This window comes from Capra hircus, chromosome 5, assembly GCF_001704415.2.
Source record: "Capra hircus breed San Clemente chromosome 5, ASM170441v1, whole genome shotgun sequence".
NCBI lineage: Eukaryota > Metazoa > Chordata > Mammalia > Artiodactyla > Bovidae > Capra > Capra hircus.
Window position 1 is genome coordinate 4,563,414 of NC_030812.1, and position 12,972 is coordinate 4,576,385.

At 39.0% G+C, this 12,972-nt stretch overlaps 1 pseudogene; it reads right to left on the minus strand.

The window, feature by feature from the left end:
- On the minus strand, window positions 9,451–10,214 carry LOC102178795 (annotated as a pseudogene).

Sequence of the window (12,972 nt, forward strand, 5' to 3'; positions counted from 1 at the left end):
GATTAAAAATGTTTTATTTTTTACATTCATTTTCTATGTTTATTTGTGTGAAAAGTATTATAAATCTATTATAATACAGTAATATATAGCCAGTTGTGTCCATTAGGTGCCTAGGCTAACTTTGTTGGACTTACAAACATGCTTTCAAAATGGAACTCATTTGTATGTAGGGGCTTACTATACTTTTTGTATGGTAGACCCTCAACTAGTCAGTGAATGAATAAAATAATGTTAATTTAATTTCAATAGCCCATGTTTAAATTAATTAATATTAAAAGAGTAAATTGTACATTTTTAATTTAAAAACTGGAATACATCCTTACAATTTAACAATAAAACATGTATCAAATTATATAACAGCCAAACAAAACTGTGACAGAAGTATGAATTTCAGAGCTTTCATTATTTTAAATAATAAAGAGAAGTTTAAAACAATCATAAAAAGTAAACAAAAAATTATAAATAATTTACTTAATGGCAATAACAGGTTGATATCAAGAACTGATTCTTTGAGGCAGTAACAGTAAAATTAAAAGTGCAATGGTAAACCTTATAAAAAAAGAATTACAAGCATAAATAAAACAATACTGGAGAAGTGAAGTGAAGTGAAATGAAAGTCGCTCAGTCGTGTCCGACTCTTTGCGACCCAATAGATTATATGGTCCATGGAATTCTCCAGGCCAGGATACTGGAGTGGGTAGCCTTTCCCTTCTCCAGGAGATCTCCCCAAACCAGGGATCAAACCCAGGTCTCCCACATTACAGGCAGACGCTTTACCAGCTGAGCCACAAGGGAAGCCTACAATACTGAAGAGATTGTAAATTATAAGAAACACGCTGTTCACATTTGAATCTAATAAATTTCAAGTAGATTTACTTTTAATTATCAAATGTTAATTTTAAATGATAAATTTCAAGTGATAGTTTTAAATTATCAAATGTTTCTGAAGAAGAATCAGAAAATTTGAAGATAAAAATGATCAAGGATGTTAATGAAAAGTTAACAAAACCCCAAAGAGTGAGGAATAAAACTATGGGAGTTTACTGAAGACCCAAAAGATCTGGAAAAGGAAGAGATATGTCGTGTATCATCAGGAGTAAATAAATCTATGTTTAAATATCACCTCAACCAATGACAAAAGAAATTAACCAAGAGCTAATTCTAAAGTTCATAAAAAGAATAAAGTAGGAATCCTATGAAAAATATAGCTGTAACATTTTTTTAATTAATGAAGAAGGACATGAAGATAGAAGTTAAAATATATCACAAAGAGCATCCATAAATAGACCTACATATCTATTTTAATTTAGTTTGTGGTGAATATAGTATTTCAAGTAAAAATGAAAATATGGACTATTTTATTACAGTATTTTAACAACTGGATGTGCATATTTAAAAAATATTATAGGCCTGTGTGCCTGTGTAAATTCCAGGTTAATTTAATTAATACCACAAAAGTCATAGAAGAAAATACAAGTTAATATCAGTAAGGATATTTCCTAAGTCAAAGACATAAGCCAAATTAAAACACCAACAGATTTTATTTCGTATACATTAAAGTCTCCCTAAAACAAAATAAATTATAAATAATGTTAAAATTTCAAGAAAGTTCTGGGGAAAAAAAATTTTTTTTTACCTTGTATTACTGAGAAAGATTATTAACCAGAATATACACAGAGTTCCTAAAGTCAATTTAAAAAAATATGTAAAAATAATGGGCAAGATATAAAGAAACAAGTCACAAGGGATAGTTGCAAACATCTACATAAATATATATAGAAAGCTGCTCAACCTGATTAGTTATAAGAAAATGTAAATTAAAAGGAATTGTTTTTCATAAGTTTGACAAGAATCACGGGGATGATATCATGCCCTGGCAAGTATACAAGAAATAGTACTTTTGTACACTTTTAGTGGGAGTATAAATTGAAGAAACCATTCTGGAAACCAAGTTGACAGTCTATCAGAATAAAATTGTACATTTCCATTGACTCAGCAGTTCCACTTCTAAGAAACAATTCAAGAGAAATATTCTGAATAGAATGATTTCTTTGTTGTGGTAGTGAAAATTGGAAGTCTAAATGTCCATCAATAAATTATTTTTACAATATTTTAATTATACAACTTTTTAAATGAACAAGATAATTTTATGTACTTATACAAACCCTTACCCCAACTCTATAAAAATAGAAGTTACAAGATACAAAGACTGAAGATCAAAGTATAAATTTCCATCTGATAGAAATTCCAGAAGGAAAAAAATAAATAAGAGAATAGAGAGGGAAGAACTTAAAGATACCACATCAGTCAGTTCAGTCACTCAGTCGTGTCCAACTTTTTGCAACCCCATAGACTGCAATATGCCAGGCTTCCCTGTCCATCACGAACTGCCAGAGCTTGCTCAAACTCATGTCCATTGAGTTGGTGATGCCATCCAACCATCTCATACTCTGCCACCCTCTTCTCCATTTGCCTTCAATCTTTCCCAACATCAGGGTCTTTTCCAGTGAGTTGGCTCTTGGCATCAGGTGGCCAGAGTACTGAAACATCTGCGTCAGTCCTTCCAATGAATATTCAGGGTTGACTGGTTTGATCTCTTGCAGACCTTTAGGATTGACTGATTTGGTCTCCCAGCAGACCAAGGGACTCTCAAGGGTCTTCAGTGCCACAATTCAAAAGAATCTATTTTCTTGGTGTGCAGTCTTCTTTATGGTCCATAAGAAAGCATCTATTCTCCAATAAATAAAGAAAAACCTCACCCCATCCCTTATTGATTCCCCTTCCACTTCTCTAACTGCTCTATTATTTTATTTTTCACATTTTTAATCCATCTCTCTATCTGAAAATCTCTAAACTTGAGCCATATATTTGCCTAAAATGCTCTTTAGATTGATCATATATTCTTTTATTTTTAGTTTTTTATTGAAGGATAATTGTTTTACAGAATTTTGTTGTTTTCTGTCAGGCTGCAGCATGAATCAGCCATAGGTATACACATATCCCCTCCCTTTGGAACCTCCCTCCCATCTTCCACCCCATCACACCCCTCTAAATTGATACTAGATTAATCACATATTCTTATAGCTTCTCTATATTATCAATTTCCAAATTCAAATCTGTATTTTCATCTGGATATTTATGCTTTCATAGCATTCTTCTACCTCAAACTCAACATAAATCAATTGAATCTCATTATCTTCTATCCCAAAACATCTCCCATTGCCAATTATTGTTGGCATCTCTGGATACATTGCTATCCCAATGGACTTTAAAAAAAGATTCATGTTTGTTTTGCCCTTTTCCTTCTCTGATCAATCACATCAACTCCCATAAATTCACGACTGTATTAATTTCCTATTGTTTTGATGAAGTATTGAAAACTTAGGGCTTAAAACAACATCCATTTATTATCTTACAGTTTTAGAGGACAGAAGTCTGAAATGGCACCAGCACGGCTGCATTCCTTCAGTTCAGTCCAGTCGCTCAGTCGTGTCCGACTCTTTGTGACCCCATGGACTGCAGCACGCCAGGCCTCCTTGTCCATCACCAACTCCTGGAGTTTACTCAAACTCATGCCCATTGAGTCGGTGATGCCATCCAACCATCTCATCCTCTGTTGTCCCCTTCTCCTACCACCGTCAATCTTTCCCAGCATCAGGGTCTTTTCCAATGAGTCAGGTCTTTGCATCAGGTGGCCAAAGTATTAGAGTTTCAGCTTCAGCATCAGTCCTTCCAATGAATATTCAGGACTGATTTCCTTTAGGGTGGACTGGTTGGATCTCCTTGCAGTCCAAGCAAAAGCATCAATTCTGCGGCGCTCAGCTTTCTTTATAGTCCAACTCTCACATCCATACATGACTACTGGAAAAACCACAGCCTTGACTAGACTGACCCTTTGTTGGCAAAGTGATGTGTCTGCTTTTGAATATGCTATCTAGGTTGGTCATAACTTTTCTTCCAAGGAGGAAGCGTCTTTTAATTTCATGGCTGCAACTACCATCTGCAGTGATTTTGGAGCCACAAAAAATAAAGTCTGCCACTGTTTCCACTGTTTCCCCATCTATTTGCCATGAAGTGATGGGACCGGATGCCATGATCTTAGTTTTCTGAATGTTGAGCTTTAAGCCAACTTTTTCACTCTCCTCTTTCACTTTCAGGTTCAAGGGAAGAATTCAGTTTTTAACCTTTTCCATCCTCTTTAACCTTTTCCTTCTACTCACATTCCTTTGTTCAAGATCCCCTTCTAACTACAAAGCTGGCGATGACCACCAATTGAGTCTGTTTTATGTTGCCCTTTCTCTGGTTCTCTTTTTTTCTGTGTCCTTCTTCCTTGATGACCCTTTAGATTACACCAAGCCCACCTGGATAATCCAGAATAATTTTCTACATTAGCTGATTAGCCATCTTAATTGCAATCTCAACCTTAATTTCCCTGTCAGCAGGTAACATTCACAGAATCTGGAAATTCGGATTTGGACATCTCTTTATGCCCAAATCATTATTCTGTCCATCACATTATCTAATCCAAGTCAATTCAAATATCACCTCACCACCCCCCCCTTCTTTGCTTTCCTCCCCTTATTTCATAATTCAGGAAAAATTCTATGTAAAATTTTTTCGCTTCCAAGCACTTCTGGGAGTCCCACCAGCTCCCTTACATGTACTTAAACCAAGTCATATTTTTTAATGTTCCTCTTTTCTTCCTCAGCCTTGTTCATTAAATGCAAGCATGTCTTCTTGGTAGCAATGTAGCCTCGGAGGGTCACTTCCCAGCCCTGCCCACCGTTTCTGCTGATGCTGCAGTAGAGGCACTGGCGTCACAGAAACAACAAGTCTTTGAATTGAGGGAAAATACCCCTTTCCACTCTTTGTACTGTGTTCTGCTAAAGGATAACACAGCAGAGTTTCTTGTTCCCATCTTAGAGACTTAAAAACCATGTTTTACTTTAAAATTGAGATGTATGGAGGAGACAAATCTAACTGGCAGAAATGGTGTGTACTGAGTATCATTATGCCCCAGGGATGACAGATGCCTGGTTTGGGTTCTGATATCTACAGACTGAGTTATTGACTCCCTTTTCTCTCTGGTCAAGTTTTCATCCAAGAAGCCTCCTCAGTCAGGCTGGCCAAACTCTGGCAGACCTAATCAGCAGCATGCAGAGCAGATCTGAAACCAGGGGTGGAAACAGTCTGGCTTAAATGCAGTCAGCCGCAACCTCTACCTCTCACACCCATCTCTTCTCTACTTTGCCATAATCATGAAACTTGCCCAACGAGAGAGGTTTACTTAGTATTTAGATAATTGCAATAGCCACCACCATCAGCCTGTTGTCTATATATAATCCTCACCCATCCAACATGACATCATTGATTAAGATTCCTAAATCAGTGCTAGTTTTCTCTTTGAGGATGTATAGTATTTTTCTGTTACTGTTTAGATAAAAACCCAAACAATCCAATCTATCATTTAAATATCTTCCTTATATTTATAATATGGCTTCCATTATTTTATTGTTAGCTATTGCCTTTCTTCATTCTAGTCTTTAGTCACACACTTTCCTTTTCAAATTATCTAAGTCACATCATATTTAAGTATCCACAACAAGTCCCCACTTCCTCTCAATACAGTTGAGAAATTTTCTAGGGCAATTTTAAGTCTTTTTAAAAACTTGGTAAATCAGTTGATATTTAAATGATTGAAAAAGTATCAATTTTGTTTAATAGATGTCACCCGATGCTTTGTTGTACTTCAGTAAGAATGCTGCTGCTGCTGCTAAGTCACTTCAGTCGTGTCTGACTCTGTGCGACCCCATAGACGGCAGCCCACCAGGCTCCCCGTCCCTGGGATTCTCCAGGCAAGAACACTGGAGTGGGTTGCCATTTCCTTCTCCAATGCAGGAAAGTGTAAAGTGAAAGTGAAGTTGCTCAGTTGTGTCTGACTCTTAGCGACCCCATGGACTGTAGCCCTCCAGGCTCCTCCAGCCATGGGATTTTCCAGGCAAGAGTACTGGAGTGGGGTGCCATTGCCTTCTCCACTTCAGTGAGAACAGTATCTCTTAAAAGTAAAAATTAAACAATTCATCCTAGAGTTGGCAGTATTTTATTATTGCTTCCTCAGGCTAGCAAACCACTGATAACAGCCCCAGGTGTTACTCTGTCCTTTCTTGCTGACTTAAACTCAATAATTCAGGTTAAGTCTCATCCTGATATCCTCAAAAACCCAATTTGGCAATTCTCTTATTTCCTGTCTGTACCCAGTACCCTTAACAAGTCTCCTTTCCTGAGGCCACTGCCTGCCCTTTTAGAAAAAATTTCCTTTTATCCATTTCTCCAACCCCACAATATTATTCAACTGGCTTGCCTTTAGTCCTTCTGGAAATGACTGCAGCTCTTTCAAACTAGGGCAAAAATACACTTCTTGAAATTCCAAAATTTCTCATAAAAAGATTTTTTTATTTCACCATTTACAGCCATACCAGGTCAAAGTACTGAGAAATGATTATTAATAAATAATGAAATTAGTTTATCTGAAGATAATGTGATCATGTTCACTGACAGGGAAGACAGGGACTATAATTCAATATCCTCAACATTTGAGGAAGGAATTATTCTTCACAAAGCTTTCTGGTTGAAAAATGCCGCATAATTTTAAGATAACAGAATCATTTTGGCAACAGGGGGAAAGAGCTTCAAGAGTTCTGAGGTATGTCTTTACTCATGCATTTTTAGAGATCTCTCAGGAGGATGAAGTAACCCTTATGGAGGAAAAAAAATACCAGTATTGCTATAACTGTTGATAAAAGCAAATAGTACCAAAAAGACACTGTGAGCAGAAGGCCAAAAGATCTGATATTTGGGCACTTTAATGGTAAATTTGTTGATAAACTTCTTGTTACCTGTTTGTATGTACTGTCCTACTGTCTGTCCTAAAACCAATTTTTTCAAAAAGGAAGATCGTGTTTTGGGGGCTTCACTCTCAGCCTCCGACTTGACGGAAAAGAGTTACTGGGCTTAAGTAAGTCACCATTTCAGTTAAATATAAGACACCAGGAAAGTTGTGATTAAGGGACTGATTCCAACACCATGAAAAAAGCTCTGGATTTTTCAGCACTCTTAAAACTGGTTGAAATCTCCTCACGTATAGTCCTCACTACATGCCTAAGACAGGCAGAGTACAGTACTGCCTGCACAAAAATGAACTGTGCAAAAGTTAACGTGGAAAATATCCAAGAACAATCACAGGTGAACAATCTTCACTCATTTTTCTTAATCACTGAAAAACGACAACATCCCACACTTTCTCCTCTTTTCTTTTCCTGGGCTCCTGTACTATTACTATTTTCAAATTTCTTTTCCTGATCTTTCTCTTAAACAACCCAACCCCCACCTTATTCACTGCCATGCAAGGCTCCTTTCTGTGGATAACGAATGCCTCGTGTTCTTTTCTTTTCTTTCAGGGTCTCTTCCCCTCCCCTTACCTCCTAGATAATGTTAAAGTTTTTTTCCACATAGATGACAGTGAAAAGAGAATCTTTGAATAACCAGAGGACTAGCTCAAAGCAGCATTTCATAAGTGTAAATTTTCTTTGACTTTTGCTGTTTTATCATTAACGTGCATAAATTTGGCATCCTACTTCAAAATGGATCTGAGTTTCTGTTAATCTGAGGTGTATGAGATTGTTTACCAAGCATGGAAATTGATGCTACAGGAAGACGTGCTAAGCTGCTTCAGTTGCACCCGACTCTTCCTGACCCCATAGACTGTAGCCCGCCCAGCTCCCTCTGTCTGTGGGATTCTCCAGGCAAGAATACTGGAGTGGGTTGCCATGTCTTCCTCCAGGGGATCTTCCCGACCCAGGGATCAAACCCGCGTCTCTTATGTCTCCAGCATTGGCAGGTAGATATTTTTACCACTAGTGCCACCCAGACACTACAGAAAGACAGACCTTGATTAATTATGGCTTTCAGTATTCCTATAAGCCTCTCTGTTGAAAGCTATTCTTTTCCCCATATTCACAGGAAAGTGGATATTAACAGATAGGGAGGTGACATTTCCTTGAATCCCTAATTCTTCTTCCTGACCTTTACTCTTCCTTCTGACCACAGAAATCCATCCTCTTTTAAAGCTATTTATCATATATCATCCAGTTGAGTTCATTTCATTGAATGTAGCCTTTTGGACCTGGATCACAGTCTTTTTCTGCAATACTTCTGCCATAATTCTACAAGGTTTTAGTGTTCATGCAGACAAAAGGTGGCATCCTAACTTCAAATTCCCTAGACCTCTTCCACCTTATCCTCTCCTCCTCTGCACTACAGCCTTTTCCCAAAGAACACATGTTGATAGTTCACTCAGAAACTGTGAATTCTATACTTTGCAAACAATTTTTTTCACCTCTCTCATACTATCCTTTCCACCAAATCTGCATAACAATTTCCACAAACCATCCAGTACCTAGATTCCCCATTTTGGATTTATCAGTTCCATCCTGGGCTACCCTTCTTACTTACTGAGCTTGAACTTCAGGGTTGTTTGTCGAAAGTTCAACATCATCAGCAACCAGTAAAACCCAAACCCTGGAGCAGTGACACTTAACCTTTTTTGTTTCTACATTTTGATATTTGAGAATACCAGATAAACCCCCCCCTAATTCTTTGATTTGACAATACTTTAAATTCATGATCTTCAGCCTTGACTAGAACCTCAGGATCACCCTCTGTACTCGTCCTTGTTCCCCCTACGTTTCCCCTGAAAACATATTTCAGAACTTGCACTTCCCTCAAAACTCATCTTCACTCAAACTCTGCTCTCTAGTCCTCAGCAGATTCTAGTCGTCTACTTTGTATTTCATCAACAGAAAAAAGATTCTCTCTTTGACTCCCTATATCCTTACTGAGGAAATATACTATCCATATGGAAAAATAGCTACAAATTATTTAAATAAAAAAGTGAAAGCATCAACATTTAAATTATTTTCAATCATTTGAGGAGTAGGGTCCTAAACCATTTAATGGGGGGGCTTCCCAGGTGGCGCTAGTGGTAAAGAACCTGCCTGCCATGCAGAAATGCAAGAAATGTGGCTTTGATCCCTAGGTCAGGAAGATCCCCTGGAGAAGAAATGGCAACCCACTCCAGTATTCTTGCCCGGAGAATCCCCGTGGACAGAATAGCCTGGCAGGCTAGTCTATGGAGTCGCAAAGAGTTGAACACAACTTAACAAGTAAACCACCAACAACCCATTTGATAGCTTAAAATATGAAAATAGACCAGATCTGATTCGAATAATTATTGACAACAGGTATTTCCGTCTTTGTATTCCTGCCTAGATAGGGACTGGACCAAAAACTACCTACTTTCCTATTTATTATTCATAAGCTATATGTATACTTTAAAGTCTGACCCAGTGCAATTAGATTTCTAAGACGGAAAGCACAGAGGCTGTACGACTTTCAAGCTGAAAAAGACAGCATGTCTTTGATCACTGAGCTGGGGAGAGAACTGCTGAGACCTGATTCTCTGAAACTCAAGTCTTCCAAGGCTTCACTTTCACTTTCATCAAGACAACAATCCTCTGGTATTGTTGGCAACTCGGGAACATTGTATTTGCTGTCTTGGATGGTCTGGGCTCTGTACCTGGAAGTAATCCAAACCAGTTCCTTGCAACATTCAAGAGAAAATATTCAGCTAGTCTTTAGAAGCTATTTCCCTCCAGTAAAAGGACTCAGTATCATTAATTTTTGAATACTTTATAACAAGCCAGAGGAGTTGCAGTAATAATGAATTATGTTTCTACTTACGGATTGAAAAGGCACAAAACTAATACAGATGGCTTTGCTTTTGAAAAGACTACCAGAAAATTGCAAGCTTTAAGCGGAGCTTCCAATTTATCAAGGCTCAATATTTCTTTCCTTTCTGAAATATGAAGTATAATAGTCTTAGGTAAGCAAAAAAAAAAAAAAGTTTAATAAGCAGTATGTTCCATTTCATAGTTCTGATTTTTTTTTCCAAAATTGTTTTTTTACTTTGTTTTCTGTCAGAAGCAATGCATTTACATTGATTAATCCAGATTACTTCTTGAGTAGATGAACCATTGCATTCTTTTTCAGCTATTCTGGCAGCCAGCAAAAGCAACAGACTCCAGTGAAAGACAAATTTTAGGGTCTACCTTCATAAAAGCCAAGAATCTGTCCAAAATATTGACAGCCAGGACAAAAGTTTATGTGCGAGACTGAAAATTTTAAAAGGTGCTTAATTGAGCTCCAGAATCCCTGCAGATGGTGACTGCAGCCATGAAATTAAAAGACGCTTACTCCTTGGAAGAAAAGTTATGACCAACCTAGATAGTATATTCAAAAGCAGAGACATTACTTTGCCAACAAAGGTCCATCTAGTCAAGGCTATGGTTTTTCCAGTAGTCATGTATGGATGTGAGAGTTGCACTGTGAAGAAGGCTGAGCACTGAAGAATTGATGCTTTTGAACTGTGGTGCTGGAGAAGACTCTTGAGAGTCCCTTGGACTGCAAGGAGATCCAACCAGTCCATTCTGAAGGAGATCAGCCCTGGGATTTCTTTGGAAGGAATGATGCTGAAGCTGAAACTCCAGTACTTTGGCCACCTCATGCGAAGAGTTGACTCATTGGAAAAGACTCTGATGCTGGGAGGGATTGGGGGCAGGAGGAGAAGGGACGACCCAGGATGAGATGGCTGGATGACATCACAGACTCGATGGGCGTGAGTGTGAGTGAACTCCGGGAGTTGGTGATGGACAGGGAGGCCTGGCATGCTGAGATTCATGGGGTCGGACACAACTGAGCGACTGAAATGAACTGAACTGAACTGAACTGAAAGCCCTTAAATCTCAACGTGTCTCTGTCTTCAACACACCATGTTATCATTCTCAGAAGTAGCCTTCATCAGGCTCAGTCATTTTTTGTGGTTGGAACTTCTGTTCCTATTCCAGGTAGAGTTGCAGCAACTTAAGGAGCGGACCTTCTTCCAGACTCCCAAGACCTGTGCTGCCACACCCTTCATCAGGTGGGAGAGGGAGCGTGGGGTCTGGAGAGGGGTGGGCACAGAGGAGCATACGGACCCTTCCCTGGGTCAGCGACCCACCCGCGCAGCAGTTCCCCAGCAAGCACCCACTCTCCCCGCCTCTGCTGTCCCCTCCTCAGCTCCACAGTCGAGCTCAGTGCCACTGCCAATGCCCACCCTCCCACTGGCAGCAGCTCCTCCTGCAGACTCTGCTCTCCCAGCAACTCTTCAGCAGAAGCTGGAGCAAAACTCTTCTTGCTCATCATATTTTTAAATTCCAAGGTAAAAAATTGCTCTTTGATTTTTCTTTTTTCATAAGATCCCATTTTTGTCTCATCAACAAATAATCTTTTTTTTACTCTTGATGATATAAACTATAACTTTCTTTTGGTTCTCGGTTCCATTGATTGCTTTTGTCCACATTTCTTTCCTTCTATTTATTTTTGGCTCTGCTTCTTGAGGTGTCTTTTCTCAAATGTCCAGTGATTATCAGCACTCCTTCACGTGTGAAAATGAGAAGCTGATGGGAGGACGTGCCTAGGTGTGGGTTGGTGGAAGGTATAAACCCAGCTGTCTAACAAAGCAGAAGCAGCCTCCTAGTCCAGCATTTTAGTATGTAGATGTTTATATAATGCCACTGTTCTTAGCATCAGCAGTCGCCCCTACCTTTTCCTGTGTCTGTTGTCGCTGAATCCAGAGCTCTGTGGCGTAGTTTCTCCAGACTGCACCTGTTGCCCTGAAGGATGGATGTGGTGAGGTAGTTCCCTGACTTCTCAGGGAAGTGCAGGGGAGCAGGCAAGTTCAACCAATCGAGGTACAGGCACTAAACCAGTCAGGTCTTGTTGTAGGCATTCTGCAAGGCAAATTAGACCAGTTCTTATAGGTACTTCACCTCCTGTAGGCATTTGGATTTCTATTTCTTCTACCCAAGTCCATCACATCTCCCCCATAGTTTTGTTGTCTAAACATTTTTCGAAATCTTTCACCCATGTTGTCTTTATCCTTGTGGTTAACCCTTTTTTGATTCTTCACTGGTATTTTAGTGAAGTTTTTGGAGGGAGAGCTAATGGACAAGAGTGGTCAATCCGCTAAACTTAACTGGAAGGGCTCAGTGGTTAGCAGTCGCTATTTCTAAAACATTGGAAGGTATCATAGCATGCATACGGATGGGCTGGAGGTCATACATATTGTTATATATCATTTGCAGCATTAGAATATCATTTACTCTACCTTCAAAGTATGGTCAAAATCTGAACACGCCAGAAGCTGTCATCCTAATTCAGTGATGTCATTTTAAACCAGGACACTACCATCTGTCATGCGGACTGAAACAGTGTAGCAGATGAGAAAAGCCAATCTGGATTTATCCTGACTGCCTGAAATCTGCCCAATAGCTGACTTCAGCTCCAAATTATGCCTGCTAGCCTTCAGAGGAGAGGGCCTACTAAAGCTTGAACTGTTCAATGAGTACAATACCTAGCAGTCATTTCACGGAATAGGCTCTCAATTTCCCCCCAGATTTAAATCTGACCTAACATTCATTTCCTGCCTTAACATGTGCTCACCAGCCCCTTAACTCCCTTTCATTTCTACCTTCTATAGAAGGGATATAGACCACTGACAACCATGTATTCTATGGCAAGAGAAAGAGTGTGGAATATAAAATGGAAAAGTCTCTTTAATGCAGGAAAAGATCTTCAATACATGAGTCTTCACTGACAAGAACAATCTCGGTTGATGTTTTGTGGTTTTGTCAAAATACATGCAGTAAACTTTCATTGAGTAACCAGCCTTCTCTTGCTGATTGTGTTAATACCGTTCCTCAGCAAACCCATAAAGAAAGATGTGAATCCCATTGTCCTGAGAGGAGGTAGCTGGTCCAGTACTAAGATCAGGAACTTAGCCTTGAACAGTTGACCACAAGTTCAGTTGATGCAGCT